Raw genomic sequence first — 19,208 nt, forward strand, 5'->3', positions numbered from 1 at the left:
TTTGTTCCGAATTTTTTGTATACTTTTTAAATATTGATTCAAAGGTTCTCACAAAAATTTAGATCAAATGAATAAGTTGTTTGCTAAATATAAATTTTTTTTATCATTTATAAAAATATAATATTTTGTAGTTATTTTTGTCATATTTTTAAATATTCAAAAATTATTTTGTCAATAAAATCTTTTAAAAATTTTTTTGTCAACAGCTAAATTTTTTGAGTATTCAATTGATAGTTAATCCTAAAAAAATTACTAGTATTTCTTAATTTTTACACAATAAATTTAGATAATATACACGAAAGAATAATAAGAAATAGATAAAAATTCTAAAAAATCTCTAATAATTATTCTAAAAAACAATAATACTCTAACAAAAAAACTATCAATTTTAACTGGTATATAATAGATAAATTAACTGATTAATGTGCTAAGTAAATATGCTTTGTTAATTTAAAAAAAATTATTAATAAAAAAATTAATTAATCTAATAAAATTAAAAATAAAAGGCCAAATCTTTTTTTAAAAGTTTTATAATTTTTCAAAAAAAATTGTCGAGCCGAAATGGGTAACCCAATAGTTTTTAGTTCTAAATCGGACTTCTTTTATCGTGGAATCTCAACCCTTATTGCTCTTACCAAGTTCTCTAGATATATCTGGGACATATAAATCAAACAACTTTAATTTAAAGGTAACTTTTTCATGTGTAGATTTCATTTTCAATACTTTATTATATATATAGTCATATAATTTGTAATTAGTAAAAAATGGAAGCGAATAAAATGGTCCCACGTGATTTAATTTATGTTTCCATTTCATCCATGGAAAAAATAACAAGAATTTTATTAGGTACACAATAACTTTTATAAATAATATAAATAATAAATTATAAAATTAATTTAATAAAGTAAAAAAATATTATACTCTTAAATTACTTCATAAATTTTAATATTAAAATAATTATTTATACATTTAATAAATTAAATATCTAATTATTATTAACTGTGCATGATTATATTAAATTGAATAAAAAAATAACCATCCAATTAAAAATCATAAACATAATCATCTACATATATTTATTAAATTAAACATTCGATATATCAATTATTCACATTATTTAATATTGTCGTTGTTTATCTATATTTTTCCAAACAACAATTGTCCACTGATCAATATTATTTGACCAACAGAATTCTGAACATAGATTCTAAATTTTAATATATATAAAATAAAATAGTAATCTAAAATATTAACTAATATTAATAAAATGCATTATTCTCTTAATATTTTTCTTGTCTAATAAAAGAGTTGGTTAGAAAATTAGAATTGTTCATATAATATTTAAATGAAAAATGTTAGGGGATTAATAATTTTTGTGTTTTATAATTATTAATTAGTTATTAATAATATTTTTAATAGTATGAAATTATATTTAATAATGAGAGATCACCTATTTTTTTTTAATAATTAAATGCTGATCACAAAACACAAAAATTACTAGCCCCAGATTTTTTTATTTAAATTAATCGATCAGATATGGGTCCACAAGTTCTATTGTACTTAGCTTATACTATTACTAATTATGTTAAAACATTGGATATTTTTCATAGTCCTTCTTTGGCTCGAAATAGAGATTTTAAGGTCATGATTGAAGTTGATTCTACAATAGCTATTGGACTAATTCAAGTTCATTATTCCGTGGATTCGTACCATTTGGAACACGATAGCCGAACACTTGGACGTTCACTTAGCTCATGTAATTGGAGAAGATGGGGTGACAAATCATTGCCAGTTGTTATTCAATTTTTACTGTTTAGTTTATAAATCGCTTCACAATTTTAACTGTTTGCAATTTCATGATGATGTAAGGAAAATACTATTTTCCAAAATAAATACAATACTTGCCGATATTTTTTTAATGTTTCATTTGTTCATAAAAAAATATTCTGAAATAAGTTCGAGTAAAAATAATTGACATATCTTGAAACGTTTTTTATGATGAAAATATATAATATTACTACGAGTACAAAAGAAATATTAAAATAATTATTTTTAGTGGTCATTTATATTTGTCTTTAACAACAATAAAAATAGTCGATAATATATTTTATCAAATAATTAGATATTAGTCATCTTATTCTTTTCGCTAAAAAATTTTAGCAATAACTAAAAAAGACCTTTTTCAATGATCGTAAAAATACATAATTATTTATTATAATATATAATAATAATGATAAATATATATTTACCGTAATCATTACATGAGTTAAATAAAATATATAATGACCATTATATTTTTGTCATTAAAAATTTATTACTAAAAGTGATTTTTATTATAATAATAAAATATATATTAAAATAAAAAATAAAAATAAGTTTAACCATACATATATTTATATGTCAATCCGTAAAGTACACGTAGTATTTTTTTTTTAAAGCATTTCATCCTCCCTTTACAGTCATGACCAACCATTTCAACTTTGGAGCAAAAAGTTTTAAATTCAACTCATAATAACTTTAGACTACTGTGTTGATGTTCAGTTGCACTCTGTCTTCTTGTGAATTCTTGTTGGGGTGGGGGTCGGCTGCTGAATGATCTTTCAAGTCTAAATTATTAGATCACTTTTGGTTAAAGTGGCCTGGCGAGTATTACTTTAATTATTTCCTTAATAAGCAAATACGAAATAATATGCATACATTGTTACGTAACTAATTATGTGTGAAATAATGTAATAATTAAACTACTCAATATCAACCTTTCAGGTCTAAATTATTATATCACTTTTGTTTAAAGTGGCCTGGTGACTGTGGTGAGTATTCCTTTAATTTCCTTAATAAGCAAATACGAAATAATATGCATTGCATTGTTACATAACTAATTATGTGTGAATGCAATTAAACTACTCAATAATAATAATAATAATAATAATAATAATAATAATAATAATAATAATAATAATAGATAAATACCAAATCGATATTCGAAAGATTCTAGTGCTGACAAAAGAGTACCTGACTTTTGTTATTAACAAAATGGTCTCGAAAAGATTTTAAAATTTGACAAGCATGCTCCTGAGCTTGCCGGAGCACATCTCTGGCGAGCACGATGCTGACGTGACCACTGTATTTTCGTGACTTGGCAAAGCATCCTCCCCAATGCACTCTCCCCTTTTCCCTCCCCAACGCAGGCCCCTTTTCCTCCCAATGCACTCCCCTTCCCTAACGCAGCTTCCACTTCCTAATATCCTTAGCTCTCTGACCTCGTCTTCTTTCTTCAACCTGTCCAGCCACCGCCTCTGTAAGAACCCGCGTTTTTACGTAAAACCGTTTTAATAAAATAATTTTAGTGTCCGAAATAGATTCAAAATTTAGAAGTTTTAATTTAAAAATATAAATGTGAAATTTGATTTCAGTGAATTTTTCTGAGTTGGAAAATGTATCTTTTTCGAACAGTTTTTGTAAAAATGCGTATTGGCACTTGAGCTGGCAGTACCGGCTCTAGTCTGTCCAGTACCACGTATTTTGAAAAATAATGGTTTGAAAAATTGATTTATTATTTTGAGAGGATAAAAATAATTTAGAATTGAAAATTGGGCATTAATCTTAAAGGTTTTGGTCCAAAGTGGTTCAAACGGATCCAAAACGCAAACGGGTTGGACTGGGTCCAAGTTGGGCCCAAAGCCCAACATATATAAGTGGGTTTAATGAGTTTTTCACCTCATTTCCTTCCCAAATGAGAGAGAGCACGGTTTGAGAGAGAAGAGAGGTGAAGGTGGGGTTTCACTATTCACCTCCACCTTCTAAGAGCCATAACTTGAGATACGGACCTCCGATTGACGAGTCGTTTGTGGCCACGCGAAGCTCTTGTCAATCTCTACGTTTCTATCTAAGCAAACCTGGTAAAAAATTGCGTCTCACTCCCCAGTTTCCAGCCCCAAGTTCTGCGCGTTTTTGGATTTAGTTTTTGAACAAGTTTTGTGGTTTGCTTGTTTAGGTGATCTCTAGTAGCGAGTAATTGATGGATTTTACCCCTAATCTCATTGGGTAAGGTAAAGAACCTCTTTATCCTTGTAGTTTGATATAGTATGAGCTTTAGTTGTTGATGTATAGTTATGTTGTATGTATGAAGCTTGTTTTTGGAGTTGGTGGTGGCTTTTGGTTTGGCTTTGATGGTCTGGAGCTTGGTGGAAGCTTGATTGGAATCAAGTTTGGTGTTTGAGCATATTGGGAATCGGTCAAGGTATGGTTTCGCTTTTCTTTATGTAATATATAATGTTTCTGGACACTTAGGCTAGTGACCCATAAGATAGGATTGAATGTTGTTGGTGCATGAATAATTATATGTGAATTGGCATTAAAGGTTGGTTATGTTGGATTATAGTGGTTGATGATGATTGTTGAGAATTATTTGGTTATTGGAATGGTTGAGATATGATGCATGATGATTTGATGAGTTTTGGATATTTTGATGAATTATGATTATTAATGTTAATACAATGATGTTGAAGAGTGAGAATTGAGGTTGAGTAAGTTTAATTATGATGATTGCTAATGATATAATGATGATGGATGATTGTGTGGATTGAAAAATGGTTTAGTATGATATATGTGGTGTTGAGGTTGAAGATATAGTAAAAGTGGTGGAGAATTTGCTATGAATGATGGAAGGTGACAAAAGGGTGAGTTATGATTGTAATGGTGAGTAGTTATATTTATGTTAATAAAGTTAAAGGAAAGTGAAAAATATGAATTAGGTTGGATTTAGAGTTGTTGAATGGTTTAGGAGGTTGTGTGATTGAGAAAATGGTTGAAGTAGTGTTTGGTATGATTTTAGGCTGTTTTGGTAAGGTTGAAATGTGATTGAATTGGTATTGGATTGAGGTTTGGTTAAAAATTGAGTTTTTGAGCTTTTAGGTAAAAAATAGATTTTTAGTAAACTTTGTCTGATCATAACTTTTGCCTCAATTTTCAGAATTTGTTGAATTTAATTTAGAATTAAAGATTATTGAAAATCCTTCGATTTGATATAAAGTTTATAAGATTTGGATTTTTGTAGAGGAAGTTATGATCATTCAAAGATTGGTGTCGAAATCTGAAATTCTACAGAGTTGCAGAATTTTGTGAATTCTGGTATGTGCGCACGCATAACCCTGCGAAAAGCTAGACCTGTGCGGATGCACAGACCTGTGCGTACGCACACGCAGGGGAAGGATTTCTGTTTTAAGCACTGGCACAGCTGGTGCGCACGCATATCCAATGGAGTATTACAACCTATGCGCATGCACAGCCCTGTGCACACGCACAAGTTAGGAAGGGTCGTCTGTTGGGGGTGCTAGCACAGGTTGTGCGAGTGAACAGACATTGTGAATTTTGGTACCTGTGTGTACGCATACCTTTGTGCGTATGCACACGTTTTGAAAACTTCCTGGGCGTGCGCACGCATACTCCTGTGCATATGCATACGCCCTATTTCTTAAATTTAAAACTCATTTTCAATTGTTTCACCTTCCCAACAAGGTTGTAAGCTTCTATAACACCTTTATAAGGCTTTTGGGCTTAATTTTGAGTATAAGAATAAGGGAAATAGGCTAAGGGTTTTAGTTGATGATTATTTTGAAAAGTTAGCAAATAGAGGCTTAGGTTTCTGGTGTACTGAGGATGGGTCTGGTAGAGTGTCAGGGAAGAAAGATATATGATTTGGGAAACAGTTGCTTGCTTTGTTTACTTGAGTTTGCCTAATTGTATAATATGCTTACTTGCTTCTTGAATTACTTGCTGTAAATGAATACTATCTGTGTTTTACTTGCCTGCATTATTTGTGGTTGTCTGATGCTAGGAGGTTAGGTAGGCGGTGGCGATGGGATCGCATGGAGGTTAGGTTGGCAGAGGTTGTGGGATACAACGGTGTGATTAGTATTAGTTAGAATTCCCTTAGATTTTCCGGATTAACTTTTCTTACTAACTATTTTAATCATGTAGGATTTAATTTATGGCAAACTATATGTGACTAGACCCTAATTTCTTAGACCTTTCTAGTCTCCTCTAAAATTCATTAACTGCCAATTCCTTGGTCAATTAATTCCAATTAGAAGCTGCATGATCAAATTCCAGTTTATATGCCACAAAAATTCTAATTACTCAAAAATAAAAGGATTATATGTCACGTATCCCATTAAATCCAGATAATTAAAATTTAGGAGAATATGTTTTTAAGCTGTTGTTCAAGTAAAGAGCTTTTTCAAGTTTTACAAGAACTCACATAGAAAGAGGGTCATACTTCCGTTCCACCCAAATTCATAAGATAAAGAGCGAAAACAATTCTTAAATTATAAATCCATACATGAATTAAAATAGAAAAAGTAATAAAATCAATTCATATAAATAGACAGAGCTCCTAACCTTAACAATGGAGGTTTAGTTGCTCATGGAATGTGGAATGTAAAATTGTATAGAATTTCCTCCTGGAATCCCCTAATGGAACCTCCTTTTTATAATTAATCCTAATAAATTTAAAATCTAATTATTTAAAATTAAAAATAATATCTTTTCCTATTTTAAAATCAAATTTGAATTTAAATCAGAATTAACTAACTACTCCGCGTCTTGTAACGTGGGGACCACTTGGCTTCACTGGATCCGCGCCTAACTTGGGTGCTAAAATGGGGCCCAGAAATCACCCCCAGCGTTTTCTGCGTTTTTTGCACGTGGCGCATGTCACGCATACGCGTCGATGGTCTTTTTCACAAGTCACGCGGACGCATCGGTCACGCGCACGCGTCGCTGTGCAAATCTTCAAATCACACGTACGTGTTAGTCACTCGCACGCGTCGCCATGGAAAGCTCAAAATCACGCGCACGCGTTAGTCACGCGTACGCATCGCTCCTCGCTGCCATCTCCTTTGATTCTTGTGCTGCAGAAACTCTACCAAATCCAGCCAAATGTTACCTAAAATAAGCAAAATTGCAAAAGACTCAAAGTACCATCCATATTGACTAAAATATAATTAATTCTTTATTAAAATCAACAAAGTAGATGCAAATTCACTACGAAAAGATAGGAAAGATGCTCACGCATCACAGGTCGCAATTCACCTCGGTGAAACTGCGGATATGGTGATAGAGCAGAGTATGGTTTCTTTCTGGCTTACTTCTGTTTTATTCTGTTGTAGTAATTTCTCTCACCTTTTTTTTTTAGATTTTATGGCCTTAGAGGCTTACTTGAGAGATAAGTTATATAAGCTGTTTTAATTCCAAAACTCTGTATTTTTATATTTGTAACTAGTCGGCTTAAACTCCGCAAGTTGCGGCTAGTTCCCTATGCTTATATTACTGTTATATCTATATATTTGCTATATTCTCTTGCATCTATATCTGGTATCTTGTGCGTTAGCTTCGTGTGAACGTTTCGCGCTTTTGTAATTCTATCTTTGAGCTTATTCCTTCATCGGGCTTCTAGATTATATGATTTTCTCTCTCTCTCTCTCTCTCTCTCTCTATATATATATATATATATATATATATATATATATATATATATATATATATATATATATATAAGTATAAGCCTTAGGATTTGTCGTAACCTCTGATTAACCTTTGTTTTATGGCTAGAGGTAAGGTTTAGGGTAATTGGGGTGTTACAGCCTCCGTCGGTGCTACTCCATCGTCATCGCGATGCCTCTGTTTCGTCGTTGTTCCCTGCGGTTCCACCTGTTTTGGCGAGCTTTCTGATGAGCGGATAATTTGTACGCTTTTTGGCATTGTTTTTAGTACGTTTTCAGTATGATTTAGTTAGTTTTTAGTATATTTTTATTAGTTTTTAATTAAAATTCACTTTTCTGGACTTTACTATGAGTTTGTGTGTTTTTCTGTGATTTCAGGTATTTTCTAGCTGAAATTGAGGGATCTGAGCAAAAATCTGATTCAGAGACTGAAAAGGACTGCAGATGCTGTTGGATTCTGACCTCCCTGCATTCGAAGTGGATTTTCTGGAGCTACAGAAGCCCAATTGGCGCGCTCTCAACGGCGTTGGAAATTAGACATCCTGGGCTTTCCAGCAATATATGATAGTTCATACTTTGCCCAAGATTTGATGGCCCAAACCGGCGTTCAAAGTCACCTTCAGATTTCCCAGCGTTAAACGCCGGAACTGGCACCTAAATGGGAGTTAAACGCCCAAACTGGCATAAAAGCTGGCGTTTAACTCCAAGAAGAGTCTCTACACGAAAATGCTTCAATGCTCAGCCCAAGCACACACCAAGTGGGCCCGGAAGTGGATTTTTATGTCATTTACTCATCTCTGTACACCCTAGGCTACTAGTTTTCTATATATAGGACCTTTTACTATTGTATTTTCATCTTGGTCTTTCTGGTTCCCTCTCTGGGGCCAAAACCAATGATCACTCTTGTTCTTATGTATTTTCAACGGTGGAGTTTCTACACACCATAGATTAAGGTGTGGAGCTCTGCTGTACCTCGAGTATTAATGCAATTACTATTGTTGTTCTATTCAATTCCGCTTGTTCTTTGTCCAAGATATCACTTGTTCTTCAACTTGATGAATGTGATGATCCGTGACACTCATCATCATTCTCACCTATGAACGTGTGACTGACAACCACCTCCGTTCTACCTTAGATTGGGTGTTTATCTCTTGGATTCCTGATACACGATGCATGGTTGATCGCCTGACAACCGAGTGCTCGCCTGACAAACGAGCCAGCCATTCCGTGAGATCAGAGTCTTCGTGGTATAGGCAAGAACTGATGGCGGCATTCAAGAGAATCCGGAAGGTCTAACCTTGTCTGTGGTATTCTGAGTAGGATTCAATGATTGAATGACTATGACGTGCTTCAAACTCCTGAAGGCGGGGCGTTAGTGACAGACGCAAAAGAATCACTGGATTCTATTCCGGCCTGATTGAGAATCGACAGATGGATAGCCGTGCCGTGACAGGGTGCGTTGAACATTTCCAATGAGAGGATGGGAGGTAGCCATTGACAATGGTGAAACCCTTGCATAAGCTTGCCATGGAAAGGAGTAAGAAGGATTGGATGAAGACATTAGGAAAGCAGAGAGACGGAAGGGAAAGCATCTTCATACGCTTATCTGAAGCTCTCACCAATGATATACATAAGTATCTCTATCTTTATCTTTATGTTTTATTCATCATCTATACCCATTTGAGTCTGCCTGACTAAGATCTACAAGGTGACCATAGCTTGCTTCATACCAACAATCTCCGTGGGATCGACCCTTACTCACGTAAGGTATTACTTGGACGACCCAGTGCACTTGCTGGTTAGTTGTGCAAAGTTGTGTAGTGATCACAATTTCGCGCACCAAGTTTTTGGCGCCGTTGCCGGGGAATTGTTTTGAGTATGGACAACTGACGTTTCATCTTGTTGCTTAGATTAGGTATTTTTCTTCAGAGTTCTTAAGAATAAATTCTAGTGTTTCACGATGATCTGTTGAAGTCTGGCTGGCTGAGAAGCCATGTCTAATCTAATTGGACCGAGGTTTCAACCTATCATCACAAGAGCTTGTTGATTCCTATCAATCTTGCTATTGGAGCAATGATCTGCTAAGGCTTGGCTGGCCATTGGCCATGTCTAGTGTTTTGGACCGAAGCTTTCTTTGAAAGCTTGGCTGGCTGTGAAGCCATGTCTAATTCCTGGACCGGAGTCTTAGACTAACATTGCAATGATTCCTGGAATCCAAATTGAGAATTCTGAAACCTTTACTTTCTAGTTTCATATAATTTTCGAAAAAGCACAAAAAAATTATAAAAATCATAAAAACCAAAAATATTTTTATGTTTCTTGTTTGAGTCTAGTGTCTAATTTTGAGTTTGGTGTCTTGCATGCATTGTTTAATTGATCTTGGTTCTATTTTCAAGTCAATAGTACAGGGAACTGAAGATTCAGAACATGCAGCAGAGGAATTACACAGAAAAAGCTGGGCGTTCAAAACGCCCAGTGAAGAAGGACAGACTGGCGTTTAAACGCCAGCCAGGGTACCTGGTTGGGCGTTTAACGCCCAAAAAGGTAGTGCATTGGGCGTTAAACGCCAGAATGTGCACCATTCTGGGCGTTTAACGCCAGGATGGCACAAGGGGGAAGATTTTGTTTTCAAAATCAATTTTTTTCAAGTTTTCAAAATTTTTCAAAATCAAATCTTTTTCAAATCATATCTTTTCAATCAAATGTTTTCAAAATCAATTTCTTTCCTTTTTTTTAAAGATACTTACTAACAATTAATGATTTGATTGAACATTTTAAGTATGTTGCCTTTTCTGTTGAGAAAGGTTTAATGTTTGAATCATATCTTTTCTTGTTAGGCAAGTCATTAATTTTTAAAATCAAATCTTTTTAAATTGTTTTCAAAATTATATCTTTTCAATCATATCTTTTTAAAACCATAACTTTTCAATCATATATTTTTAATCACATCTTTTTCAAAACAGTTTTTAATCATATCTTTTTGATTTCTAATTTCAAAATCTTTTTCAAAAATTACTTGATTTCTTTCTCACTCTTGATTTTTGAAAATTAATTAATTTTAAAAAAAAAATGTTTTCAAAATATTTCACTTGATTTTCGAAAATTTCTTCCTCTCTTCCCACATCCTTCTATTTATGGAGTATCACTCATTCTCAATGCACAATTCGAACTCTATCTAATTAAGTTCGAATTCTTCTACCTCTTCCTTCTATTTTTCTTTTCCTCTGACACCTCAAGGAATCTCTATACTGTGACATAGAGGATTCTATATTTTCTTGTTCTCTTCTCTTTCATATGAGCAGGAACAAAGACAAAGGCATTCTTGTTGAAGCTGACCCTGAACCTGAAAGGACCTTGAAGCGAAAGCTAAGAGAAGCTAAGGCACAATTCTCTGTAGAGGGCCTAACCGAATTCTTCAAAGAAGAAGAAACCATGGTAGCCGAAAACAACAACAACAACATCAATGCAAGGAAGGTGCTGGGTGACTTTACTGCACCTACTCCCGACTTCTATGGGAGAAGCATCTCTATCCCTGCCATTGGAGCAAACAACTTTGAGCTTAAGCCTCAATTAGTTTCTCTAATGCAACAGAATTACAAGTTCCATGGACTTCCATTGGAAGATCCTCATCAGTTCTTAGCTGAATTCTTGCAAATCTGCGACACTGTCAAGACTAATGGGGTTGACCCTGAGGTCTACAGACTTATGCTATTCCCTTTTGCTGTAAGAGACAGAGCTAGGACATGGTTGGACTCACAACCTAAAGAAAGCCTGGACTCATGGGAAAAGCTAGTCAATGCCTTCTTGGCAAAGTTCTTTCCACCTCAAAAATTGAGTAAGCTTAGAGTGGAAGTCCAAACCTTCAGACAGAAGGAAGGAGAATCCCTCTATGAAGCTTGGGAAAGATACAAACAATTAATCAGAAAATGTCCATCTGACATGCTTTCTGAATGGAGCATCATAGGTATTTTCTATGATGGTCTCTCTGAACTATCCAAGATGTCTTTGGATAGCTCTACTGGAGGATCTCTTCACCTGAAGAAGACGCCTACAGAAGCTCAGGAACTAATTGAAATGGTTGCAAATAACCAATTCATGTACACTTCTGAAAGGAATCCTATGAACAATGGGACTAATCAGAAGAAAGGAGTTCTTGAGATTGATACTCTGAATGCCATTCTGGCTCAGAACAAGATATTGACTCAACAAGTCAATTTGATTTCTCAAAGTCTGTCTGGAATGCAAAATGCACCAAGCAGTACTAAGGATGCTTCATCTGAAGAAGAAGCTTATGATCCTGAGAACCCTTCAATGGAAGAGGTGAATTAACTAGGAGAACCGTATGGAAACACCTATAATTCTTCATGGAGAAATCATCCAAATTTCTCATGGAAGGATCAAGAGAGACCTCAACAAGGTTTCAACAACAACAATGGTGGAAGAAACAGGTTTAGCAATGGCAAGCCTTTTCCATCATCTTCTCAGCAACAGACAGAGAGCTCTAAGCAGAACACCTCTGACTTAGCAACCATGGTCTCTGATCTAATCAAAACCACTCAAAGTTTCATGACTGAAACAAGATCCTCCATTAGGAATTTGGAGGCACAAGTGGGACAGCTGAGCAAGAAAATTACTGAACTCCCTCCTAGTACTCTTCCAAGCAATACAGGAGAAAATCCAAAAGGAGAGTGCAAGGCCATCAACATGGCCGAATTTGGAGAGGAAGGAGAGGAAGTGAACGCCACTGAGGAAGACCTCAATGGGCGTGCACTGACCTCCAATGAGTTCCCTAATGAGGAACCATGGGAATCTGAGGCTCAAAATGAAACCATAGAGATTCCATTGGACTTACTTCTGCCTTTCATGAGCTCTGATGAGTATTTTTCCTCTGAAGAGGATGAGTATGTCACTGAAGAGCAAGTTGCTAAATACCTTGGAGCAATCATGAAGCTAAATGACAAGTTATTTGGAAATGAGACTTGGGAGGATGAACCTCCTTTGCTCACCAAAGAACTGGATGACTTGTCTAGGTAGAAATTACCTCAAAAGAGACAAGATCCTGGGAAGTTTTCCATACCTTGCACCATAGGCACCATGACCTTCAAGAAGGCTCTGTGTGACTTAGGGTCAAGTGTAAACCTCATGCCTCTCTCTGTAATGGAGAAGCTAGGGATCTTTGAGGTACAAGCTGCAAGAATCTCACTAGAGATGGCAGACAATTCAAGAAAACAAGCTTATGGACTTGTAGAGGATGTTTTGGTGAAGATTGAAGACCATTACATCCCTGCTGATTTCATAGTCCTAGAGACTTGATGAGCAGATAATTTATACGCTTTTTGGCATTGTTTTTAAGTAGTTTTTAGTAAGTTCCAGCTACTTTTAGGGATGTTTTCATTAGTTTTTATGTTAAATTCACATTTCTGGACTTTACTATGAGTTTGTGTGTTTTTCTGTGATTTCAGGTAGATTCTGACTGAAATTGAAGGATTTGAGCAAAACTCTGAAAAAGGCTGACAAAAGGACTGCTGATGCTGTTGGATTCTGACCTCCCTGCACTCGAAATGGATTTTCTGGAGCTACAGAACTCCAATTGGCGCGCTCTCAACGGCGTTGGAAAGTAGACATCCAGGGCTTTCCAGCAATATATAATAGTCCATACTTTATTCGAAGAATGACGACGCAACTTGGCGTTGAACGCCAAGTACACGCTCCTTTCTGGAGTTAAACGCCAGAAAAACGTCATGATCCGGAGTTGAACGCCCAAAGCACATCATAACTCGAAATTCAACTCCAAGAGAAGCCTCAGCTCGTGGATAGATCAAGCTCAGCCCAAGCACACACCAAGTGGGCCCCGGAAGTGGATTTATGCATCAATTACTTACTCATGTAAACCCTAGGAGCTAGTTTATTATAAATAGGATGAATTATTGATGTATTTGACATCTTTGGTCTCAGTTTTGTTTTATTCTTCATCCTAAGAGACTATTGATCACGTTTTAGGGGACTGGCCTCTCGGCCATGCCTGAACCTCTTTCACTTATGTATTTTCAACGGTGGAGTTTCTGCACACCATAGATTAAGGGTGTGGAGCTCTGCTGTACCTCAAAGATTAATGAAGTTCTATTCTCTTTTATTCAATTCTCTATCTTATTCTTATTCCAAGATATTCATTCGTACTCAAGAACATGATGAATGATGATGAGTTAGATAACCCTTATTATTATTCTCACCTATGAACACACGTGATTGACAACCACTTCCGTTCTACATGCAACAAGGCTTGAATGTGTATCTCTTAGATTCCCCAACAGAATCTTCGTGGTATAAGTTAGATAGATGGCGGCATTCATGAGGATCCGGAAAGTCTAAACCTTGTCTATGGTATTCCGAGTAGGATTCTAGGATTGAATGACTGTGACGAGCTTCAAACCTGTAACCTGCTGGGCGTTAGTGACAGACGCAAAAGAGGGATTCTATTCCAGTAGGGGAGGGAACCAACCGGTGATTGGCCGTACTGTGACAGAGTGCGTGAGCATTAGCTTTCACTGCGAGGATGGGATGTAGCCACTGACAACGGTGATGCCCTACACAAAGCTTGCCATGGAAAGGAGTAAGAAGGATTGAGTAGAAGCAATAGGAGGGCAGGCGTCCGAGAGCTCTGCAGCATCTCTATTCCGCTTATCTGAAATTCCCACTCTTGATTTACATAAGTATTTCTATCCCTTTTATTATTCCTTTTTATTTAACAATCCAATTATCACTATTACCTTTTTAATCCGCCTAACTGAGATTTGCAAGGTGACCATAGCTTGCTTCATACCAACAATCTCTGTGGATTCGACCTTTACTCACGTAAGGTTATTACTTGGACGACCCAGTACACTTGCTGGTTAGTTGAACGGAGTTGTGAATTCCAATAAAGAAAACCTCACACAGGTGCTGCCCCTTAGAAGCCTTCATCTCAAAATAATTAGAACATGGCAGTGCCATAAATAAGCTTTCATTCAAAATCCAAGAAACATATGATGTGATCACAATTTCGTCCACCAAGTTTTTGGCGCCGTTGCCGGGGATTGTTCGAGTATGGACAACTGACGGTTCATCTTGTTGCTCAGATTAGGTAATTTTCTTTTCAAAAATCTTTTTCAAAATTTTTCTTTTTATTTTTTGTTTTTCCAACCTTTATTTTCGAAAATAATTAATAAAAATCCAAAAAAAATTAGAAAATCATAAAAATAAAAAATATTTTGTGTTTCATGTTTGAGTCTTGAGTCAATTTTTAAGTTTGGTGTCAATTGCATGCTTTTAAAATTTTTCTTGCATTTTTTTCGAAAAATCCATGCATTCATAGTGTTCTTCATGATCTTCAAGTTGTTCTTGATAAGTCTTCTTGTTTGATCTTGATGATTGCTTGTTTAGTGTTGTTTGTTGTTTTTCATGTGCATTTTTGCATTCATATTTTTCATGCATTAAAAATTTTTAAGTTTGGTGTCTTGCATGTTTTCTTTGCATCAAAATTTTTCAAAATTATGTTCTTGATGTTCATCATGATCTTCAAAGTGTTCTTGGTGTTCATCTTGACATTCATAACATTCTTGCATGCACCTTGTGTCTTGATCCAAAATTTTCATGTTTTGGGTCATTTTTGTGTTTTTCTTTAAAAATTCAAAAATCAAAAAAATATCTTTTCCTTATTTCCCTCCAAAATTTCGAAATTTTGGGATTGACTTGGTCAAAAGTTTTCAAAATTAGTTGTTTCTTACAAGTCAAGTCAAAATTTCAATTTTAAAAATCTTATCTTTTCAAAATCTTTTTCAAAAATCATATCTTTTTCAATTTTTTTCTATTTTTCGAAAATTTCAAAAATCTTTTTCAAAATATTTTCAAAATCTTTTTCTTATCTTTATATGTAATTTTCAAAAATTAGCTAACAATTAATGTGATTGGTTCAAAAATTTGAAGTTTGTTACTTTCTTGTTAAGAAAGGTTCAATCTTTAAGTTCTAGAATCTTATCTTGTAGTTTCTTGTTAGTGAAGTAAGTAATTTCAAAATTTTTAAATTAAATCTTTTTATCTTTTATCTTATCTTTTTCAAAATTTGATTTCAAAATATCTTATCTAGCTTCTTATCTTTTTATCTTTTTCAAATTTGATTTCAAATCTTTTTCAACTAACTAACTAACTTTTTGTTTGTTTCTTATCTTTTTCAAAACCACCTAACTACTTTTCCCTCTTCTATTCTCGAAAATATCTCTCTCTTTTTCAAAAATTCTTTTTAATTAATTAATTGTTTCATGTTTAAATTTTAATTATAAATTATTTCTAATTTTCGAAAATCACTAACCCCTTTTCAAAAATTATTTTCAAAATTCCTCTTCTCTTTTCTTCTTCTATTTAATTATTTAAATTACTAACACTTCTCTTCACCTCTCTTCATCCATAAATCCGAATCCATTCTTCATTCTTCTACCCCCCTTCTTTTTCTACTAACATAAAGGAATCTCTATACTGTGACATAGAGGATTCCTTTTTCTTTTCTTGTTTTCTTCTCTTTCATATGAGCATGAACAAGGATAAAGGCACTCTTGTTGAAATTGATCCAGAACCTGAAAGGACTCTGAAGAGAAAATTAAGAGAAGCTAAATTACAACAATCCAGAAACAACCTTTCAGAAACATTAGAACAAGAGGTGATGGCCGAAAATAATAATAATGCAAGGAGAATGCTTGGTGACTTCACAAAGCCAACATCCAAGTTTGATGGAAGAAGCATCTCCATTCCTGCCATTGGAGCCAATAACTTTGAGCTTAAGCCTCAACTAGTTGCTTTAATGCAACAAAACTGCAAGTTTTATGGACTTCCATCTGAAGATCCTTACCAGTTTTTAACTGAATTCTTGCAGATCTGTGAGACTGTAAAGACGAATGGAGTTGATCCTGAAGTCTACAGACTCATGCTTTTCCCTTTTGCTGTAAGAGACAGAGCTAGAATATGGTTGGATTCACAACCCAAGGATAGCCTGGACTCATGGGATAAGCTTGTCACTGCATTCTTAGATAAGTTCTTTCCTCCTCAAAAGCTGAGCAAGCTGAGAGTGGACGTTCAAACCTTCAAACAAAAAGATGGTGAATCCCTCTATGAAGCTTGGGAAAGATACAAGCAGCTGACTAAAAGATGTCCATCTGACATGTTTTCAGAATGGACCATATTAGATATATTCTATTATGGTCTCTCTGAATTTTCGAAAATGTCATTGGATCATTCTGCAGGTGGATCTATTCACCTGAAGAAAACGCCTGAAGAGGCTCAAGAACTCATTGACATGGTTGCAAACAACCAGTTCATGTATACTTCTGAGAGGAATTCCGTGAACAATGGGGTACCTCAAAAGAAATGAGTTCTTGAAATAGATGCTCTGAATGCCATATTGGCTCAGAACAAAGTGTTGACTCAACAGGTCAACATGATCTCTCAAAATCTGAATGGATTGCAACATGCATCCAACAGTAATAGAGAGGCAGCTTCTGAAGAAGCTTATGATCCTGAAAACCCTGCCATGGCAGAGGTTAATTACTTAGGTGAACCTTATGGAAACACCTATAACTCATCATGGAGAAATCATCCAAATTTCTCCTGGAAGGATCAACAAAAACCTCAACAAGGTTTTAACAATGGTGGACGTACTAGGCTGAATAATAGTAAGCCATATCCATCATCTTCTCAGCAACAGACAGAGAACTCTGAACAAAATAATTCTAATTTAGCCAATATAGTCTCTGATCTGTCAAAGGCCACTTTCAGTTTCATGAATGAAACCAGATCCTCCATTAGAAATCTGGAGGCACAAGTGGGCCAGCTGAGTAAGAAAGTCATTGAAACTCCTCCCAGTATTCTCCCAAGTAATACAGAAGAAAATCCAAAAGGAGAGTGCAAGGCCATTGATGTGATCAATGTGGCCGAATGCACAAGGGAGGAGGAGGACGAAAATCCTAAGGAGGAAGACCTCCTGGGACGTTCCTCAAGCAAGAAGGAGTTTCCTATTAAGGATCCAGAGGAATCTGAGGCTCATCTAGAGACCATAGAGATTCCTTTAAATCTCCTTCTGCCATTCATGAGCTCTGAAGACTATTCTTCCTCTGAAGAGGATGAAGATGTGACTGGAGAGCAAGCTGCTCTATATTTAGGAGCTATCATGAAGCTGAATGCCAAGCTATTTGGTAATGAGACTTGGGAAAGTGAACCTCCCTTGCTCATTAGTGAACTAGATACTTGGATTCAGAAAACTCTACCTCAAAAGAAACAAGATCCTGGCAAGTTCTTAATACCTTGCACCATTGGCACCATGAGCTTTGAAAAAGCTCTATGTGATCTTGGGTCAGGGATAAATCTTATGCCACTCTCTGTAATGGAGAAGCTGGGGATCATTGAGGTGTAACCTGCCTTGTTCTCACTACAATTGGCAGACAAGTCCATAAGACAAGCTTATGGATTAGTAGAGGACGTGCTAGTAAAGGTTGAAGGCCTTTACATCCCTACTGATTTCATAATCCTAGACACTAGGAAGGAAGATGATGAATGCATCATCCTAGGAAGACCTTTCCTAGCCACAGCAGGAGCTGTGATAGATGTCAACAAAGGTGAGTTAGTCCTTCAATTGAATGGGGACTACCTTGTGTTTAAGGCACATGGCCATCCCTCTGTGACAAAAGAGAGTAAGCATGAAGAGCTTCTCTCAGTTCAAGGTCAAGAAGAGCCTCCACAGTCAAACTCTAAGTTTGGTGTTGTGAAGCCACAACCAAACTCTAAGTTTGGTGTTCAAACCCCATATCCAAACTCTAAGTTTGGTGTTCAAACCCCATATCCAAACTCTAAGTTTGGTGTTGGGAATACCACACTTAAATTGACCTGATCACCTTGTGGTTCCATGAGAACCACTGTCAAGCTATTGACATTAAAGAAGCGCTTGTTGGGAGGCAACCCAATTTTATTTATCTAATTTTATTTTATTTTGTTTCCTTGTTATTTTTGTGTTTTATTAGGTACATGATCATGAGGAGTCACGAAAAAATCAAAAAAATTAAAAACAGAAGAAAAAATTTTTCACCCTGGAGGATGCACGGGCTGGCGTTCAACGCCCAGAAGGTGCATCTGGCCGGCGTTCAACGCTAGAACAGAGCACCATTCTGGCGCTGAACGCCCAAAACAAGCAACAACCTGGCGTTAAACGCCAGGATGGTGCACAGAGAGGACAAACTGGCGCTGAACGCCAGGAACAAGCATGAAACTGGCGTTCAACGCCAGAAACATGCATTACATGGGCGTTTAACGCCCAGAACGTGCATCAATGGGCGTTTGAACGCCAGGATGATGCATGAAGGCATGTTACATGCCTATATGGTGAAGGAATGGTATTTGTTTTCACCTCAGGATCTATGGACCCCACAGGATCCCCACCTCAGGATCTGTGGACCCCACAGGATCCCCACCTACCATATTCCCACCTTACCTTACCTCCTAATCCTAGTTTTTGTGATGACTATTCCCCATGTCACAATTCCCAACATTCTTCACCACCTACATCTATCCACTCTTCCCCATACACCCCACCTACCTTTATAATTCAACTTCTCTTTCCCACCCAATCCCACCCATATAGCCGAATCCATCTCCCCTCACTCACCTCCATTTTTCTTCTTCTTCTTCTCT

The 19,208-nt window shown here is 35.8% G+C and overlaps 1 non-coding gene across 1 annotated transcript; it reads right to left on the reverse strand.

The window, feature by feature from the left end:
* Positions 1-11,339: 11,339 nt before the first annotated feature.
* LOC130938549 (small nucleolar RNA R71) lies at positions 11,340-11,443 on the reverse strand. Its single transcript, XR_009069711.1, has one exon. It is a non-coding gene; the product is annotated as a small nucleolar RNA R71 (small nucleolar RNA).
* Positions 11,444-19,208: the final 7,765 nt, after the last annotated feature.

This window comes from Arachis stenosperma, chromosome 6 (assembly GCF_014773155.1).
Source record: "Arachis stenosperma cultivar V10309 chromosome 6, arast.V10309.gnm1.PFL2, whole genome shotgun sequence".
NCBI classification, from domain to species: Eukaryota; Viridiplantae; Streptophyta; class Magnoliopsida; order Fabales; family Fabaceae; genus Arachis; species Arachis stenosperma.